This window comes from Ascaphus truei, chromosome 4 (assembly GCF_040206685.1).
Source record: "Ascaphus truei isolate aAscTru1 chromosome 4, aAscTru1.hap1, whole genome shotgun sequence".
In the NCBI taxonomy this organism is placed as follows: domain Eukaryota; kingdom Metazoa; phylum Chordata; class Amphibia; order Anura; family Ascaphidae; genus Ascaphus; species Ascaphus truei.
In genome coordinates this window covers 6,804,441-6,821,980 of record NC_134486.1, presented here as the reverse complement: position 1 = coordinate 6,821,980, position 17,540 = coordinate 6,804,441, and the positions used below count along the sequence as shown (strand labels likewise).

The window sequence follows — 17,540 nt, the reverse complement described above, 5'->3', positions numbered from 1 at the left end:
AGCAGTAATTGCATTCACTTCCATTGCAGCAGGCAAGGAATAGCCTGCAAATAGGGGTTAAGAAGGCTGGGACAGGGCAATTACAGCAGTGCAGTGCAAAAACATTTAACTCCTTCAGTCCCAATGCGAGTTGGGGTTAATCAGCCGGGTATAATACCTTAATTTAGGCCTGATTAACCCCCTCATTGCCACACCTCCCCCACTCAAAGTGCAGGGACTGCCCTGACCACCTCGTCCGGTGGTTGGGATGGCCTGCCAGCACTTGAAGTTAGTATGTCCTGAGGGCTGTCCTGGCGGGAAAGGCCATTAACATTGCCATGCTCGCTTCTCTTCTTGTGCTTGATGGCAAAGTCAAATTCCTGTAAGGCAAGACTCCAGCGCAAGGGTTTAGCATTTCCCCCGACACCCTCTGTAACCAACTCAAGGGATTGTGGTCTGTGATTACTGTAAAAGGTCTGCCATACAGATAGGGCTGTAACTTCTTTAAAGCCCATACTATGGCCAGACATTCTTTTTCAATGTTGCATAAGCCATCTCTCTGGGCAGCAGCTTGCGGCTCAGATACACCACTGGGTGTTCACTGCCCTCCTCCCCAACTTGGCTGAGTACAGCACCAATACCATAATCCGAGGCATCAGTCTTCACCATGAATTTTTTGCATAGTCTGGTGCAGCAAGAATAGGGGCACTGGCCAGTGCAGTTTTCAATGCCTGAAAGGAGAACTCACAGGCAGGAGACCAGACTACCAGCACAGTCTGTCGCTTCTGGGTCAAGTCAGTCAGGGGTTTGGCAATGGCGCTATACTGACCCTAACCCTGCCACCCACTCTGTGCCCTAGGTACAATACTTCTGCCATCCCCACTAAGCACTTGGTGGGTTTCAACGTGAGTCCTGCTTCCCTAATCCTGGCTAGCACCGCAGCTACATGCCCTAAGTGTGAGTCCCACGAATTACTAACGACAGCAATGTCGCCCAGGTATGCCCATGCAAACCCTTGCAAACCCTCCAGCAAACGATTAACCAGACGTTGGAAGGTAGCCGGTGCATTTTTCACCCCAAATGGCATCACTAGAAATTCATAGAGGCCACTTGGAGTGATACAGGCCGACTTTTCCCTAGCCTCCAAGGTCAAGGGGATCTGCCAATAACCTTTGCTCAGATCCATGGTAGTCAGATACCTTGCCCCCGCGAGTTCATCTAACAACTCATCCATGCGGGGCATGGGATAGGCATCTGACACCGTTCCCGCATTGAGCTGCCGGTAGTCCACACAGAACCGGGTGGTCCCATCCTTCTTAGGCACCAGGACTACCGAACAAGCCCAAGGGCTCTGGGACAGTACAATTAACCCTAAGGCCAGCATCTCTTCTACCGCCTCTCTATACTGCCCTTAATCTCTGCTGACACTCTATAAGCATGCTTATGCAGAGGACTCAGATCCCCAGTAAGCACTGGGTGATTTGTAATGCGTGTCTTACTCGGCTTATCTGAGAACAGAGCCCTATACTTCTCTAGCATAGCCCTGGCTTCTGCTCTCTGCCTGACACTCAGCGGTGACCCTATCTCAACCTGCTCTACTGTATCTCCCTGCCTTGCCTCCCCCAGGAGATCAGGCAGAGCATTGCTCGCCGGATCCCCAATTGGTGGGCGGCAAATGGCCAGCACTGATGCCACACTCGTTGTTATGTACTCCTTGAGCATGTTAATATGATAGGTCTTATACCTTCCTGCCTCAGCATCTACCTGTACAACATAGTTGCACTAATTCATCTACGGATATGGTACCGACCAGGCAGCTATTAAGCCCGAGTGGGCTTAAGAACAAGCACTTGCTGTCCTGGGATGAATTCTCTGCTACGGGCATTCAGATCATACCAAGTCCTGTGCCAACCCCATGAGCATCTCTAGCCGGTTTCTGAGATCTATAACATACTGAAGCACAGAAGCATCAGTATTGGCAGTCTCCCCTTTCCATCCCTCACGGAATAGGTCCAGAGGTCCCCGTACCCTGCGACCATATAGCAGCTCAAAGGGAGAGAAGTCTGTAGATTATTGCCGTACTGTATGTACCTCCGATGCAAGAACCCTTGTACTGGGTATTGCCTTGTAGAGCAGTAGGTCATCGTCTCACCAAGATTAGTCGAGTTGAACTGCATATATTGCAGCCCCCTGTATGTCTCTCTCACCCCAACTTCTCTCTCTCTCTTTCTCGCCCTCTCTCTCCCTCCCCCTCTCCCTCGCATCCACCTCTCGTGCTTTCGTTGCCCATCTCTCTCTCTCTTGCACCCACCTCTCTCTCACCCCCACCTCTCTCCCTCTCTTCCCCTGACCTCTCTCCCTCTCTCGCCCCTATCTCTCTACCTCTTTCACCCTCACCTCCAATTCTAAAACAATAATCCCTCCTCATTGCCCATTTGTAGGGACAGGGTGGGATACGGTGGAAGGAATAATTTACTGACATACACTCCCCAATACAGAGGCCCCAATAAGAAGGAGTTTGTGCTCATGTGTCATTTCCAAAGTGATGTATAGAGGAAGATCCAAGGCACAACGGATTTTCAAAGTTGAATTTATTGTCAGAACAACACAACGTTTCGACCATCAAAATGGCCTTTTTCATGCCAGTCACTTGATAAAGGCCACTCTGATGGTCGAAACGTTGTGTAGCACTGACAATAAATTCTACTTTGAAAATCCGTTGTGCCCTGGATCATCCTCTGTACATTAATTCTGGATCATTTGACAGGTATTCCCTGAGCCAGGAGCACCGGTAACTGTAGGTAGTGTTAAATTCTTTTGGTGTGCAGCATATAATCTTTATTTGTGTTGCCAGGTCCCCCTATTACCTCCAGGCTGCGTGAGGGGGGTGGCTGTGTGGTTGCTGCAGGGAGATTGTGAGCCAGCGGCGGCCATTACACCCATAGATCCACTGGGAACTACAAGTCCCAGCAGCTGCAGGGGCTGCAGACCACATGTTGTCAGGCAGCCAATAGGGCTGCTGCATTTATAACAGTTAGAACAGTGATAACAGTTAGAACAGTGATAACAGAAAGGACAGTTAGGTCACTTGTTGAGTTGGGAGCAGGGTACAGAAGAGAGAGGTAGGGTCCCAGGTGCCAGTAGCCCTGGGACTAGGCCAGCTTTCCCCCGCAGGCCTCAGTTAGCCCCTGACTCACAGTAGGCACCTGCAGCTGTATAGGGAAGCGCATAGTTAGGGACCCTTTTTCCTGTGTTGTGCAGTATCAGAAACACGGTGTCTACGCCACGCAGTGATGCGTAACTTGTGGTCTGGGATCAGACCACCTACGTTCAGAGACTGTCTATGGTGGGACGCTCCTGCTGGAGAACTCCCCACGTGGTGCGGAAGGCGTCGTTGGAGCAGACTGCCCATTGACTGTTGTTCAGCTACACTCGGGGGTTGGAGCGTCCAGGAAGGTATCCGCATAAATGCACCAACATTCACGTGGGCAGCTCAGTGTCACACTTGGGGGTGGCAAAGGCCATTGTGGTCTGAACACTGGGACACTGGTGCCCCTGCACCAAAGTACTGTGGGGATATTCCGCGGGTTGGTTATACATACTGTATATGTCTATTGCTGTTCCTATTGATGTCATTGTTTATTACCTCCCAGTAAATACTGTTCCCCATACTCTGCGTGTGTAATACTGGGCATATTGTCTTGGGAGGGGTTATCCTACTATGTGAGGATCCTTCTCAAGTGGAGGCGCTGTTTTGTAGATATACATACACCCCAGGCTCCCCAGTGGCGGAATATCAGACCTCCTATTTGCCACACAGGTATAGCAGCACACATAGTCGCCCTGACAATGGGGGAAAGGGGGCTACATTGCATTTCCAAAGTGATAACATCAGACAAATCTTTGCTTTAAGCATGGTTACATATGTTTTAGATAATTTAGCAGCAATAAGGCTGCTAAAATATATAATGTTATGGTCAGCTCCCATAACATGTATCTTTAATGTTCATCTTAGGAAGCATACATTAATGAACAAGCTCCATATTAGCACTAATCGGTTATTATTCTTTTATTAACTCTACACAAGCGACATTATTCCTGAAGCTCCGATGCATCATAATTCATGCAATCTGTGTAATTCAAGTCAATGGCATTTTTCTATAGATGGCGGGGCAATCAGTCACTTTGGAGCTTCATGAATAAGAGATTAAAGTCCCTGATATAAGAGTGTTGGGGGCAGATCCAGCAGTTGAGCTCATATGAAGTTGTTGTTAGAAAGTGATTAAGATGTGGGTCTGAAATTCACAAACCTGGGAGTGGTTTAACCAACCACAATCCCTCTGTGTGATGTTGGGAAGTGATAGTAATATTAAGGGTCACACAGATACAGCCAGACTTACTGTGCTAAGCGCCACGCTTGTCCTGTGACCGCACGCCTTTGATTAATGCTCGATGACAGGATTTAGTTGTGTCCTCTCACGCAGAGAAGGACGGAAATTTCAAATATGGGAATTTTACATTTTACAATAAATTGTCAATGTTTGGAAATATTTACCTACAGGGTCCTTGTCAAAAAGCAAATTTCCACTTGAATAAAAATGCAGTTTTTGGATTAGAAAGAGAGAGAGATTTACATAGAAAGAGAGAGAGAGATTTACATAGAAAGAGAGAGATTTACATAGAAAGAGAGAGAGAGAGATTTACATAGAAAGAGAGAGAGATTTACATAGAAAGAGAGAGAGAGAGAGATTTACATAGAAAGAGAGAGAGAGATTTACATAGAAAGAGAGAGAGATTTACATAGAAAGAGAGAGAGATTTACATAGAAAGAGAGAGATTTACATAGAAAGAGAGATTTACATAGAAAGAGAGATTTACATATACAGTAATTATGTTAATATCAAGAAGTTATGTCAGAAAGCTGAAATCAATTAGAGTCTTAAACAACAGTGCTGGGAAAGCATTACCATAATGTTCCCAGTTTATAATTATAAATTGTAAAGCACAAATAAAGGAGTTTATTGTGTAACTAACACGTTCTTCCGGAATATAAGAACAACACATTTATACTGTAGCTCCCTTTTTAAATATAGGCACCACATCTGATTTACGCCAATCTTGTGGTACTGAGCCTGTGGAAATGGAGTCCTTGAATATTAAATATAAGGGTTTTGCTATTACTGAGCTTAACTCCTTGAGAACTCTTGGATGTATGCCATCGGGGCCAGGTGCCTTATTTACTTTAATTTTTTCAAGTCGCTTGTGAACTTCTTCCTCAGTTAACCAATTGTTCATTAATATGGAGGTTGTGGCTTCCTCCTGTGGCACTACTATTGAACTTGGTTCTTCCCTGGTAAACACAGAGGCAAAGAATTTGTTTAATACCTCTGCTTTTTCCTTATCTCCAATAATCTGCCTACCCATCTCACACTGAAAGGGTCCTATATTTTCCTTTCTCATTTTTTTGTTATTAAGGTACTTAAAGAACTTGTTAGGGTGGATCTTACTTTCTATTGCAATCCTTTTTCATTATCCATTTTTGCTAATTTGATTGCCCTTTTGCAATTTGTATTACATTCCTTATAATTCTGATACGATGTCTCCGTCCCTTCTGATTTAAAGAATCTAAACGCCTTCCTCTTCTTGTCTATTTCCTCCCCTACCTGTTTATTTAGCCATATTGGTTTTGACTTATTTCTTTTATATTTATTATCCAAGGGTATAGACTGATAAGTGTGCTTTTCTAACAATGTTTTAAAGACTGCCCATTTATCTTCTACATTTTTCCCTGCAAAAACATCATCCCATTGTATTACTACTAGATAATACCTCAGTTTATTATAATCTGCCTTTCTAAAGTTTAAGGTCTTTGTTGAACCCAAGTAATCTGTTTTTTGATCATTTATTTCAAATGAGACCATGTTTTGATCACTGTTACCCAAATGTTCCAGTACTTGAATATTTGTTATTACTTTAACATTGTTTGAAATGACCAAATCCAGTACAGCCCCTCTCCTGGTTGGTTCCTCAATAATTTGAGTCATACAATTGTCCTTAAACACCCCCGAAAACCTGTTTCCTTTTGTTGTAATGCTAATCTCATTGCCCCAGTCTATGTCTGGATAATTAAAATCCCCCATTATGCAAACATGACCCAGTTTTGATGCCTTCTCCAATTGCAAAAGTATTTTAGCTTCCTCAACCTCACATATATTATTGTGAGTATAAATTAAAAGGAGTGATAAAGAAATTGTTGTGTGATTGCTTGTGTGCCATGTAAAGATACATTTTAATAATTGCTTTAAAGCCTCAAGAGTGGAGTATACTGATGTAAAGTGATTGGATATCTATAGTGGCTAATCTATCGTTAGAATCCCAAGTGATCGTATTTAGTTATTGAAGAACAGAAGCGGTGTGTAATAAATAGGTGAGAAGGAACATTTTAAAACAAGTTGTTGAAAAAATAGAATTAATCCGTGGAATGATAGGGTGCTTTGGTGGGTTAGTGAGTGACTTGTGAACTTTAGGTGAATGATATGGGATGGGGATAATAGGTGCTGGAATATAGAAAAACTAAAATTCTGATTTTGTGAGAAGACCTAAATTTAGTGCCCTATCCATGCTCTTCTATAAAGACACCTTATGTCTCTGGAACATACCTTACAGCTCATTTGAGTGAATGGATATGATATTATAGGTGTCTTACGCCCCTATTAAATAAATGCCCCTGATGCGTTTCACCCAAGCTCACAAGAAGCTGACACTGGGATTGGAACTGGGCTCTGCTGCTTCAAAGTTAACTAAGCTACTGACGCTCCCCAAAGCACGAGCTGATACACGTGTGAGAAACAGCCATACGTGGCATAGTATTGTGATGCCAACATACTGGGTGTAATATTGTAATATTTATATTTTAGACCATTATTATTTACTTCTTTATTCTGCATTAAAATCCTCCACAGGTCTGAGGTAACAAATTCCAGCAGGAGACAGATCTGAGTGATTACAAATTGTCTTTATTAAATGCAGCTGCATCTACAGACAGAATAAAATGCGCAGAACGGATACCAATCCCCAAGCAATGACCCCACAGGCTGAGAAACAAACCAAAATAATATCCAGGAAGTAATGTAACACAAGGATACTCCCATTTCCTGCAAGAGGGGCCTGCAATGCGCTGCGTTACACTGTGTCACATGCCTCTCTGACAGGGAAAGGGGGTTACTTGTATTCCCTGCTGGGGTTTTCCCACCGCCGCTATCAGATGCCATCAGGGACAACGACCTTCCATGGGAACGGGCTGCGTTGTGTAGGATGTTCCTCACTTCTCGCTGGCGGCGGCTTCATCAGCTTCCTTTATTCTAACCTAGAAAGGTAGAAAATACTATGTTATTTTGTGTAATGAAATTCAGGCTTAACTTGCGATGCAGATAACACAGAATCAAACCCCGATACCACTTACAAGAGCTCAGGGAATCTCCCCCATATTGGAGCACATTCCATTATAATATGCGCATTGTGTAACTCTTCCCTAACTTCTCTAGCTGTAAAATGACAATTTTGTGCACGATGAGCAAGTATTACAGCCACATACTGTATTGCCACTTACTGTATTGGCTCAAAATGATACAAGATTAAAAAAAATAATGTTATTTGCACTGAAACTGCCCTGATAAACCTCATTTTTAAAACACCATTTGGCTGTAACATTTGCACATTTTATTCATATACATTTTTTTCACACTCTGTGAATACAAAGATATATCACATTGGGGTCTATATATTATTCCCACGAGAAGTGTGCGTGACTGTATAACAGGGTGTAATAATCAGCTTGGAGCAGCTGAGTGAATGTTAGGTGCGTGTGTCTCAGCACTCCCCTATATAACACACGTCATTAGCCAGCGGGGCTCACACTATGTAAGACCTGGAAGTGTCTCAGCTCTCCCATATATAACACAAGTCATTAGCCAGCGGGGCTCACACTATGTAAGACCTGGAAGTGCCTCAGCTCTCCCCTATATAACACAAGTCATTAGCCAGCGGGGCTCACACTATGTAAGACCTGGAAGTGTCTCAGCTCTCCCCTATATAACACACGTCATTAGCCAGCGGGGCTCACACTATGTAAGACCTGGAAGTGTCTCAGCTCTCCCCTATATAACACAAGACATTAGCCAGCGGGGCTCACACTATGTAAGACCTGGAAGTGTCTCAGCTCTCCCCTATATAACACAAGACATTAGCCAGCTGGGTTCACACTATGTAAGACCTGGAAGTGCCTCAGCTCTCCCCTATATAACACAAGACATTAGCCAGCAGGGCTCACACTATGTAAGACCTGGAAGTGCCTCAGCTCTCCCCTATATAACACAAGACATTAGCCAGCGGAGCTCACACTATGTAAGACCTGGAAGTGCCTCAGCTTTCCCCAATATAACATAAGTCATTAGCCAGCGGAGATCACACTATGTAAGACCTGGAAGTGTCTCAGCGTTCCCCTATATAACACAAGTCATTAGCCAGTGGAGCTCACACTATGTAAGACCCGGAAGTGCCCCAGCTCTCCCCTATATAACAATAGTTTATTTGGGACTTTTACGGTACAGTAGGTCAGTTAGTGGGCCGGTGAGTCGGGCTATGGGTTTGGATGTTGATTCAAGTTATCCCTTTACTGAAATCAATATGGAGTAAGCGTCTCTGTTCTTGGGCTGCGGCCGGGGTGTAGCGAAGCGGGAACGCCCGCTTGTGCTTAGTGCGATCAAAGTGGTAACTCTGAATGTGCTTGTCCAGAGTGCGGGTGCCCGTGAGCTTTCTGCTTGCAGAGACAATCAAATTTTATTTTGCTGCTCACTGATGCATCACGTTAGCGGTTTGCCCATGAGGGTGAACTAGCTCTGTGACGTCATGGCCATGCCCCCACAGGCGCGCAATTAGATGGCCAGGAATCGCATGGCCAAGCAGACCATATGACGTCACTGCGCTCAAGTGCCAACGCACACTCGCAGCCTGGCCACAGCCTTAAACTCCACGCAGGCACACATACTGCAAACAGCTGATTGGACGGCTCCTGGAGTTTCACCACACCTGGCTTCCTCCTCGCCTTCTCGTTACCAGCAGGTGACGTTAGCAGTGTCTGAAGCGTCTGTGCGCTCTGATGCAGAATGTATAATATAATAGCTCCGTATAGCCCACAGCTCCCAAATACAATTACTGGATAATGTTCATCAGGTCTGTTTAGGCAACTCGGCAGGTACCAACTCAACCCTACGCGTTTCGTTTCAAAATAAACTTCCTCAGGGGTGATGTCACATGATACTACCTCTCTAACTATCTAGGTGTGGAGGTGCATTGATAAGCTGATTGCTGTCTGAGACTCTGCCAATCATGCAGAGTCTCTGCTATCAATCATGACATCAAAACCCATGGAACATACAGAAAGAGACCTTAATATAACGAAATGCATGAATATGAAAAGGATAAATCTATCGGATTCATACAACAATTCACATTTATTACGTATAAAATAAAATTGCAAATTGAAAATAAACAGATATACAGGAAAGATAGATGTGAGTATATCACTGAGTGGATAGAAGAAAATGCTAATATATCACTAATAAAGGGAAAAATGTAGCAATATAAACAATGTCATTTGAACTGGAGAACAGGGTGCAGGGAAATAAGTTGGGATGTATATTGGAAATCAATTAATAAGAAATGCACTTAGGTCAATGTCAACATAGAGCCCACTGGGAATGAATATATCTGGTTTCTAATCTAGAGATGTCACTAACCGAGTCCCCTCCTCTCCAGCTCAACCTAAGCTTTTTAATCCCCGTACATTTAATTCCTGAAGGATTCTGCTGATGACATTCTTTGAAATGCTTTGACAAATTGTGCTGAAGGAGACCTTTTTGTACATTAGTGATATGCTCTGCTAATCTAATTGTAAGTTTCCTTGTCGGACGCCCTATGTACTTTTTATTGCAGGGACGTTGGATGAGATAAACGACATTGGTTGAATCGCAGATAATGAATTGACCTATAGTATATTGTATTTCTGTTTAAGTTGGGGAGAATCCCCTGACCTGTTTGGATTCATGAGTGTTTAATGAATACATTTTCAATTTTAAACATTTGTAGAAACCTTTTGGTTCCCCAGAGGAATGATGGACAATGATGCCCATTTTTTTCAGCACTTCACTATACAGTATTTGCTTCTTTTTTCCATTTTCAGGATTTCCCATTTCCATGCTGTTCTACTGGGGACTCCCTTCCACATATTGCTAACTCTATATGTGATTAGTTAGCTAGTTTATTTTAGCCTACTATTTTACTCCTATTTAGTAAGAAATTGAAAAAGTCCATGGAAATGTTTTTAATAGGTGTAGGTTTTTCTCAGTGAGACACAGGGATTTAGAAGGGAATATGTGGGGGTTATTTAGGCCGCATGGGATGCACTTGTCAGAGGATGGGCGTCATATATTTTATTTGGGTTTGGCAGAAGGTTTGGAAATAGCAGTGAGGTGTTTGTGGGGTTAGTCAAGGCTAGTTTAAGGTTTTAATGGCCTTAACTTTGGCGGTATGTGCTGGAGGTACAGGAGCTAAAGTAAGTAAAACCATCAATCAGGCTCAGGATTTATGGGACCCACGGGTGGTGAGAAGACAGAGGACCGTTTAAATTGCAACTTGTTATCTTTGTAGTAATTTTAGGGGAAGGGTGTATAGAGTCTCCACTGGTCAACTGAAATCATTATTTCTCACTGGACAATAATTGGCTAGTGGCAATGTTTGGCAATTCCAGAAACACTCACCAGTAACAATAAATTCAACAGAAGCAGATTTTTTTTGTATAATTTTCCAACTATTTTCAAGCAATAGTGAATTGAGTTACTGTAGCTGCGGTGTCCGATATTCCAAACTCACAGGCATTAATGCACAATATATCTAAACCAGTTTGTAACATAGAATATCTTGCTTCTCTATTTAAACATATGAAGCTAGCATGTAGAGTCCAGTTTATAGAGTATCCACTAGGTGCTTGTATTGTGAGCTTTGTCCAAACAAAAAAGTTAGTCATGTTTACAGGAGCTCAGTGTTGGATGCTATATGCTCAAGGACACATCAACTGGTTGTCTCTTGGTCTTTCCAACATATAGCATCCATTCAAAATAAACCGGGCACACCTAACTCATTCACGTCCTGTTCTAGAATTACATGGTGGAGATACTAAACCTTTGAAATTCCAAGAAGTAGATCATATCCTCCCTATTATAAGGAGGGGGAACTTGGACATAGCTGTGTTACATATAGAATCCAAATGGATTAACTCTTTGGACACATTTTTCACTAAAAGGATTAAATGAAGGTTTTGTATATACTGTACTTTACACCGTTAATATAAGACATTATGCAATAAAATTAATTATTCAGGAAAATATGATCAGTAGTAAGGAACAGATCGGCTATCAGTGCATTAAAAAATCTTTGTGGTATTTCTAAAATGAAAACAGTATAAATGTGCTTGCATTATTTCCAGGGGTCCTCCTCTTCTTAGAAATCAAGGATTTAGATTTAATAAAATCAGTCAATAAAGCATCACTCCGATATACACTGTGATTGCAAGGGTTAAAAGACTGCACACTAACACGTCCAATTTTTTGAACCAAGCACTGAACCTTTTCTATAAAGACTAATTTTTCAGAAATGAATCATGCTGGCAATTAATATTTTAATGAATTTACAACCAGAAGTTATGTATATAACTGCGTAGACAATACAAATAATCTCAGACGTGCTGAATATGTTTTTGATTTCACTAAGGAACTCATCTGTGATGAACCATCTGATTTTATTGACTATTTTTCCAAGTTAGAAAAATGTTTCATGCAGGATATCCACTTATGGTGGAATATCACAAATCTTGAGAACTACCAGAAAGTCAAGAGGATCCCCAGATGATTACGGATCAAAAAGTCCCCCACTTTTGGGTTCCAGACTAAAGATTTTGAAGAGAACTGGAAGACTATGCTTGACGACTGCTCTACGAAGCTCATGCAGTTACGGTAATTGTCCAGTTCAAAATTAGAACGTGAATTTTGGAAGAGGAAATTAAAATCCTACAACCCAAACTTTATGAATTTGAGACCACGGAGAACTCTTCAAAAACCAATGAAAGAACCAATCAAAAATGATCCAGGAACATCACATCTATGGAGAAGAATGTTATATAAGCAGGCAAAATTTGAGAGACAAGCTCAATTCTGTACGAAATCAAATTTATCTCGGCTACAAATGTCAATAGAGGAAACTACAGGACACCAATAAGGAATCGACCTTCTAACAGAGATTATTCTTGCCAGTATACCCCAAGTAAATCAATACTGAAAGACAGATATGGAGATAACTCAAGCTTCAACTTGGATGTATCTGATACAGAGAATCGCACATATTCTGTATCATTCAACAAATCGGATGAGAAACAGCGATACAGAGAATTTGGAGCATGCCCTCGGGAACGTTATTCCAGGAGGGAGGACGAGTACAATCCACAAATATTGACCCTTTCAGACTCTAAAGGCTCAAAAAATGGATGAAGACCAGAAGATCTAGGAGGAGGTTTGGGGCAAGGCGGAGCAAGCAAACACAAAAAGGACTTCTGAATGTCACGAATTATAACATTATTAACATATCGTGCATTGAGCTAACAGAGACGCTCTCTTCTTAAAATGGGTTTCAGCTTTGCCCCATAGAGACATTTTCAGCTCTTTGAGACAATTATTGATTTACAAAAGTTTACTAGAAAGTTATCCCTTAAGAAGTATTATCTTTATTGTTTGTATGCATTCATACCCATCTACACCATGTCCCAAAGATCCACAAAATGCTCATACCGATGTAGCCACATGGTTGGTAACACTGCCCTTACGAAATCCGCCACGGGCATGTTTCTAATGCCGTGTGCTCGCAGAGTCCCAGTAAGGAGACTAATGACCTAAAAGGATTACACAGTGGGGGTCCCTGCTTCTGAATGGGACTCCCGCTGTGTGAACACAACCGGCTGCATCATTGTCATGGGAGACCAGGTTTATTAACACCTTTTATAACAGGATCATATGATTGAGCAAAACACGGAGGTAAAATAAATTGTAATTTATTCCAGGAAAAGACATACACACAATGGATCACAATATGCAATAGAAAACACACTTACTGGGGATCTGGGCTAATGAACTAAACTTTACTAGTCCAAATGACTACAAAATGAAGTCTGTACGTGTCATTTCCAATGACCGGGAGTTACTCACAAAAGTCCTGGAATTCAAAACGGAATGTAACCGCTACGTTCTGTTTTCATAACTTGGCCCCTGAAAAGCGGGACTTAGAAAATTTCTTGCCTGGAAATCTTTGAAGCCGGCTCGCGTCTATTTCTTCCAGAGCATCTTTGAATTTCCCGCTGATGGTTTGGTGCTTAGAATCTGAGGTCCTGATTGGCTGCAAAGTTTCTTATAGGTTTTGGAGTCGCATTCACAAACTACTACAGCCAATCAGCACGTGGGAATTTCTTTGCCAGCCTATCACCAATTTACCTGTATCCTGAAGCTGTGGGGGTGGGGCACACTTATTTCAACTATGCTAAGGGGCATGCGCCAACCTGGTACCCCTGCCTCTTAGCATATTGAGCCCCCCGCTGTTCCAGGCTCCGCATAGTCTGGGGCTGGGCAAATGATGGCCGGATAGCCCTTTGTGCTATCAGGATAGGGGTATTGAGTGTAACTCCAGTACTCCGCCTATCCTAACACCTTGCCATCCCTGAGGCTTTCAAGTCCGGGACCAGAGGAGACACAGTGGCACCAAGCCTGGTGGCCATCTGGTCTTTCGGAACCCAGGACTTGGAAATCCCACAGTTCATATACAGGTTGCAAGCATATATACTTATATTATTAGTGACTCCTAATGTGTAATGAAATAAATATAGTGTACTACAGAGTAAGTATCCCACGTCACACACCAACCAAGAAGATAATGTTGTTACGTTACCTGGTAAAGGGTCCAAGCATTTAATTCCACAGAGATTACAGCATTTCTGATTGCCAGGACAGTCACTGTCACACTCACACGTGGGCTCTGGTAAATGCTGCACACACAACATGGTAATAGGGGGGCATTTCCCCAGTTTCACTGCAAAAGAGAGACTAATCAGTGTGATTACATCAATGTATAGTCTGCGTGCCTGTGACTGTGAGGAGGTAACAGGCTCAATAATAAATGTTAAACCCACTTGGTTACCCCTGAGCCGTGTTTTAAGGTCCTAGAGTGTCAGCTCTTGAATCTGGCTGTCATGTCTCCATGCTGTGTTACTCACCTCCCTCCCATATCTCCCTGCATGTTACAAACATCCTCCCATATCTCCCTGTCATGTTACTCACCTCCCTCCCATATCTCCCTGCTGTGTTACTCACCTTCCTCCCATATCTCCCTGCCATGTTTCTCACCTCCCTCCCATATCTCCATGCATGTTACAAAAATCCCTCCCATATCTCCCTGCTGTGTTACTCACCTCCCTCTCATATCTCACTGCATGTTACAAAAATCCCTCCCATATCTCCCTGTCATGTTACTCACCTCCCTCCCATATCTCACTGCTGTGTTACTCACCTCTCTCCCATATCTCCCTGCCGTTTTACTCACCGCCTCCCATATCTTCCTGCCGTGTTACTCACCTCCCTCCCATATCTCCCTGCCGTGTTACTCACCTCCCTCCCATATCTCCCTGCATGTTACTCACATCCCTCCCATATCTCCTTGCCTTGTTACTCAACTCCCTCCCATATCTCCATGCCATATTACTCACCTCCCTCCCATATCTCCCTGTCCTGTTACTTACCTCACTCCCATATCTCCCTGATGTGTAACTCACCTCCCTTCCATATCTCCCTGCATGTTACTCACCTCCCTCCCATATCTCACTGCTCTGTTGCTCACCTCCCTCCCATATCTCCCTGCCGTGTTACTCACCTCCCTCCCATATCTCCCTGCTGTATTACTCACCCCCTCACATATCTTCCTGCTGTTTAACTCACCTCTGTCCCATATCTCCCTGAATGTTACTCACCTCCCTCCCATATCTCCCTGCCCTGTTACTCACCTCACTCCCATATCTCCCTGCCATGTTACCCACCTCCTCCCATATCTCCATGCTGTGTTACTCACCTCCCTCCCATATCTCCCTGCTGTGTTACTCACCTCCCTCAAATATCTCCCTGCATTTTACTCACCTCCCTCCCATATCTCCTTGCCGTATTACTCACCTCCCTCTCAAATCTCCCTGCCGTGTTACTACCCTCCCTCCCATATCTCCATGCCATATTACTCACCTCCCTCCCATATCTCCCTGCCGTGTTACTCACCTCCCTCCCATATCTCCCTGCATGTTACTCACATCCCTCCCATATCTCCTTGCCTTGTTACTCAACTCCCTCCCATATCTCCATGCCATATTACTCACCTCCCTCCCATATCTCCCTGTCCTGTTACTTACCTCACTCCCATATCTCCCTGATGTGTAACTCACCTCCCTTCCATATCTCCCTGCATGTTACTCACCTCCCTCCCATATCTCACTGCTCTGTTGCTCACCTCCCTCCTATATCTCCCTGCCGTGTTACTCACCTCCCTCCCATATCTCCCTGCTGTATTACTCACCCCCTCACATATCTTCCTGCTGTTTAACTCACCTCTGTCCCATATCTCCCTTAATGTTACTCACCTCCCTCCCATATCTCCCTGCCCTGTTACTCACCTCACTCCCATATCTCCCTGCCATGTTACCCACCTCCTCCCATATCTCCCTGCTGTGTTACTCACCTCCCTCCCATATCTCCCTGCTGTGTTACTCACCTCCCTCAAATATCTCCCTGCATTTTACTCACCTCCCTCCCATATCTCCTTGCCGTATTACTCACCTCCCTCTCAAATCTCCCTGCCGTGTTACTACCCTCCCTCCCATATCTCCCTGCTGTGTTACTCACCTCCCTCCCATATCTCCCTGCCGAGTTACTCACCTGGTCCATCTGCTGCCCAGGTTGCCACAGAGAGCAGAACAAGCCCCAGAAGGATGGTGCCAGCGGTTGGAGTCATGTTGGTCTCTGGAGCTGTGTTTGGTCCTCGGTGCTGTCACACACTGGGCTTTATACCCTGTGAAAAGGCACAGTCACAGGACAAGGGAGAGGGGAGGGAGGGGACAGGACAGGACAGGACAAGGAAAAGGGAAGTTATGGACACAGAGGGAACAGACCTGGGGCTGTTTAATGCAATATGTCACAATAAGCATCTTACAGCACGTTATTAAGACGACCTGAGCATCATTATGAAATGTGTTTACTCCATTGCTGTCAGGACCCTGAGAACTACTGAGAAATGTATATTAAACCCATCAGAACCAAGACCCAAGAGCCGCCCTAAGTAATGTAATTACCCTTGCATAATAACTGGTTGGTGTAGTTATGGCTCATTGGTGCACTAAGACGTCCACAGGTGTGAAGTTTACCTTGTTGATGGTAATAAACAAACAGCTCAACTCACATGTGATCTTATGTGCACCCTCAATGTGTGTCCATATCACCTATAAATTGGGAACATTCAGTTAGTTTATGGAGGGCTTGTAAGAATGGGGTGATGGGGTGTGTTGGCAGTTCTGGGTTCTGAATTTGAAGATTGGATATAATGCTGACTGTATAACTCATTATGTTAAAAGCACTGTGATACTTAACGTACACTACACATGTTTGTGTAATACTATACACGTTATATTATACATACAGTATACATGTCTGTGTGACACTTGAAACCACTTGTGATAGATATTACAGTATACAGATGCAGTCAAATTCATCTCCACTCTTCCCCGTTCTTGAGCGGGTGAACCGCAGACAAAGCGTGGAGTGATCACAGCGAAGTGCAGAGCAGGGGTCAGTTTCCCGTTAGGATTAATACAGAGGGGGTCCCTGCTTCTGAATAGGACCCCGGCTGTGTTAATCCTACTGTGCTGCAGCAGTGTGGGAGAGCTGTGCAGAGAGGGAGAGAGCTTACAGAATCAGCCCCTCTCTCTGCGCATATCTCTAGCAGGCTATAGCAATGTTTTAATTTAATTTTAATTACATACAGATGCAGTCGCCATTATTCGAACATATCACTGAGCCGTATTTGTGTGCTCTGCTGTATTCCACGCTGTATTCCACGCGGTATTCATGCCGCCTTCATGCCGCCAGGCACACCTCTGTTTACCGCGGTTGATCTGTTTTAATTTAATGGATTCTGATTTCTTTGGGTGCAATTCTTCGTGTATCCGCCTTATGGTAGAAATTAATTAGTCAATCTGCAGGTGTTTAAAAACCAGATAAAAACCAAGTGTACCACAGTGGTCCATTGTGAATCGACCTTGGTCCTTGAAGATGCTGAAGACCTCATCAAATGTAGGCATTTCATAATAAAAACTTATAAAACACAATGCTCTGTGCTTTTTTCTACATTCCTACAGTATCCTTGCACAATTGCTG

General features: G+C 43.7%; 1 long non-coding RNA gene across 1 annotated transcript; it reads right to left on the bottom strand.

Annotated features, from left to right (window-relative positions):
• Positions 1 to 6,975: 6,975 nt before the first annotated feature.
• Positions 6,976 to 16,198, bottom strand: LOC142492547 (uncharacterized). The gene is made up of 3 exons (XR_012800839.1): positions 16,047 to 16,198; positions 14,023 to 14,163; positions 6,976 to 7,345 (listed from the first exon to the last, which is right to left on the bottom strand). It is a non-coding gene; the product is annotated as an uncharacterized LOC142492547 (long non-coding RNA).
• Positions 16,199 to 17,540: the final 1,342 nt, after the last annotated feature.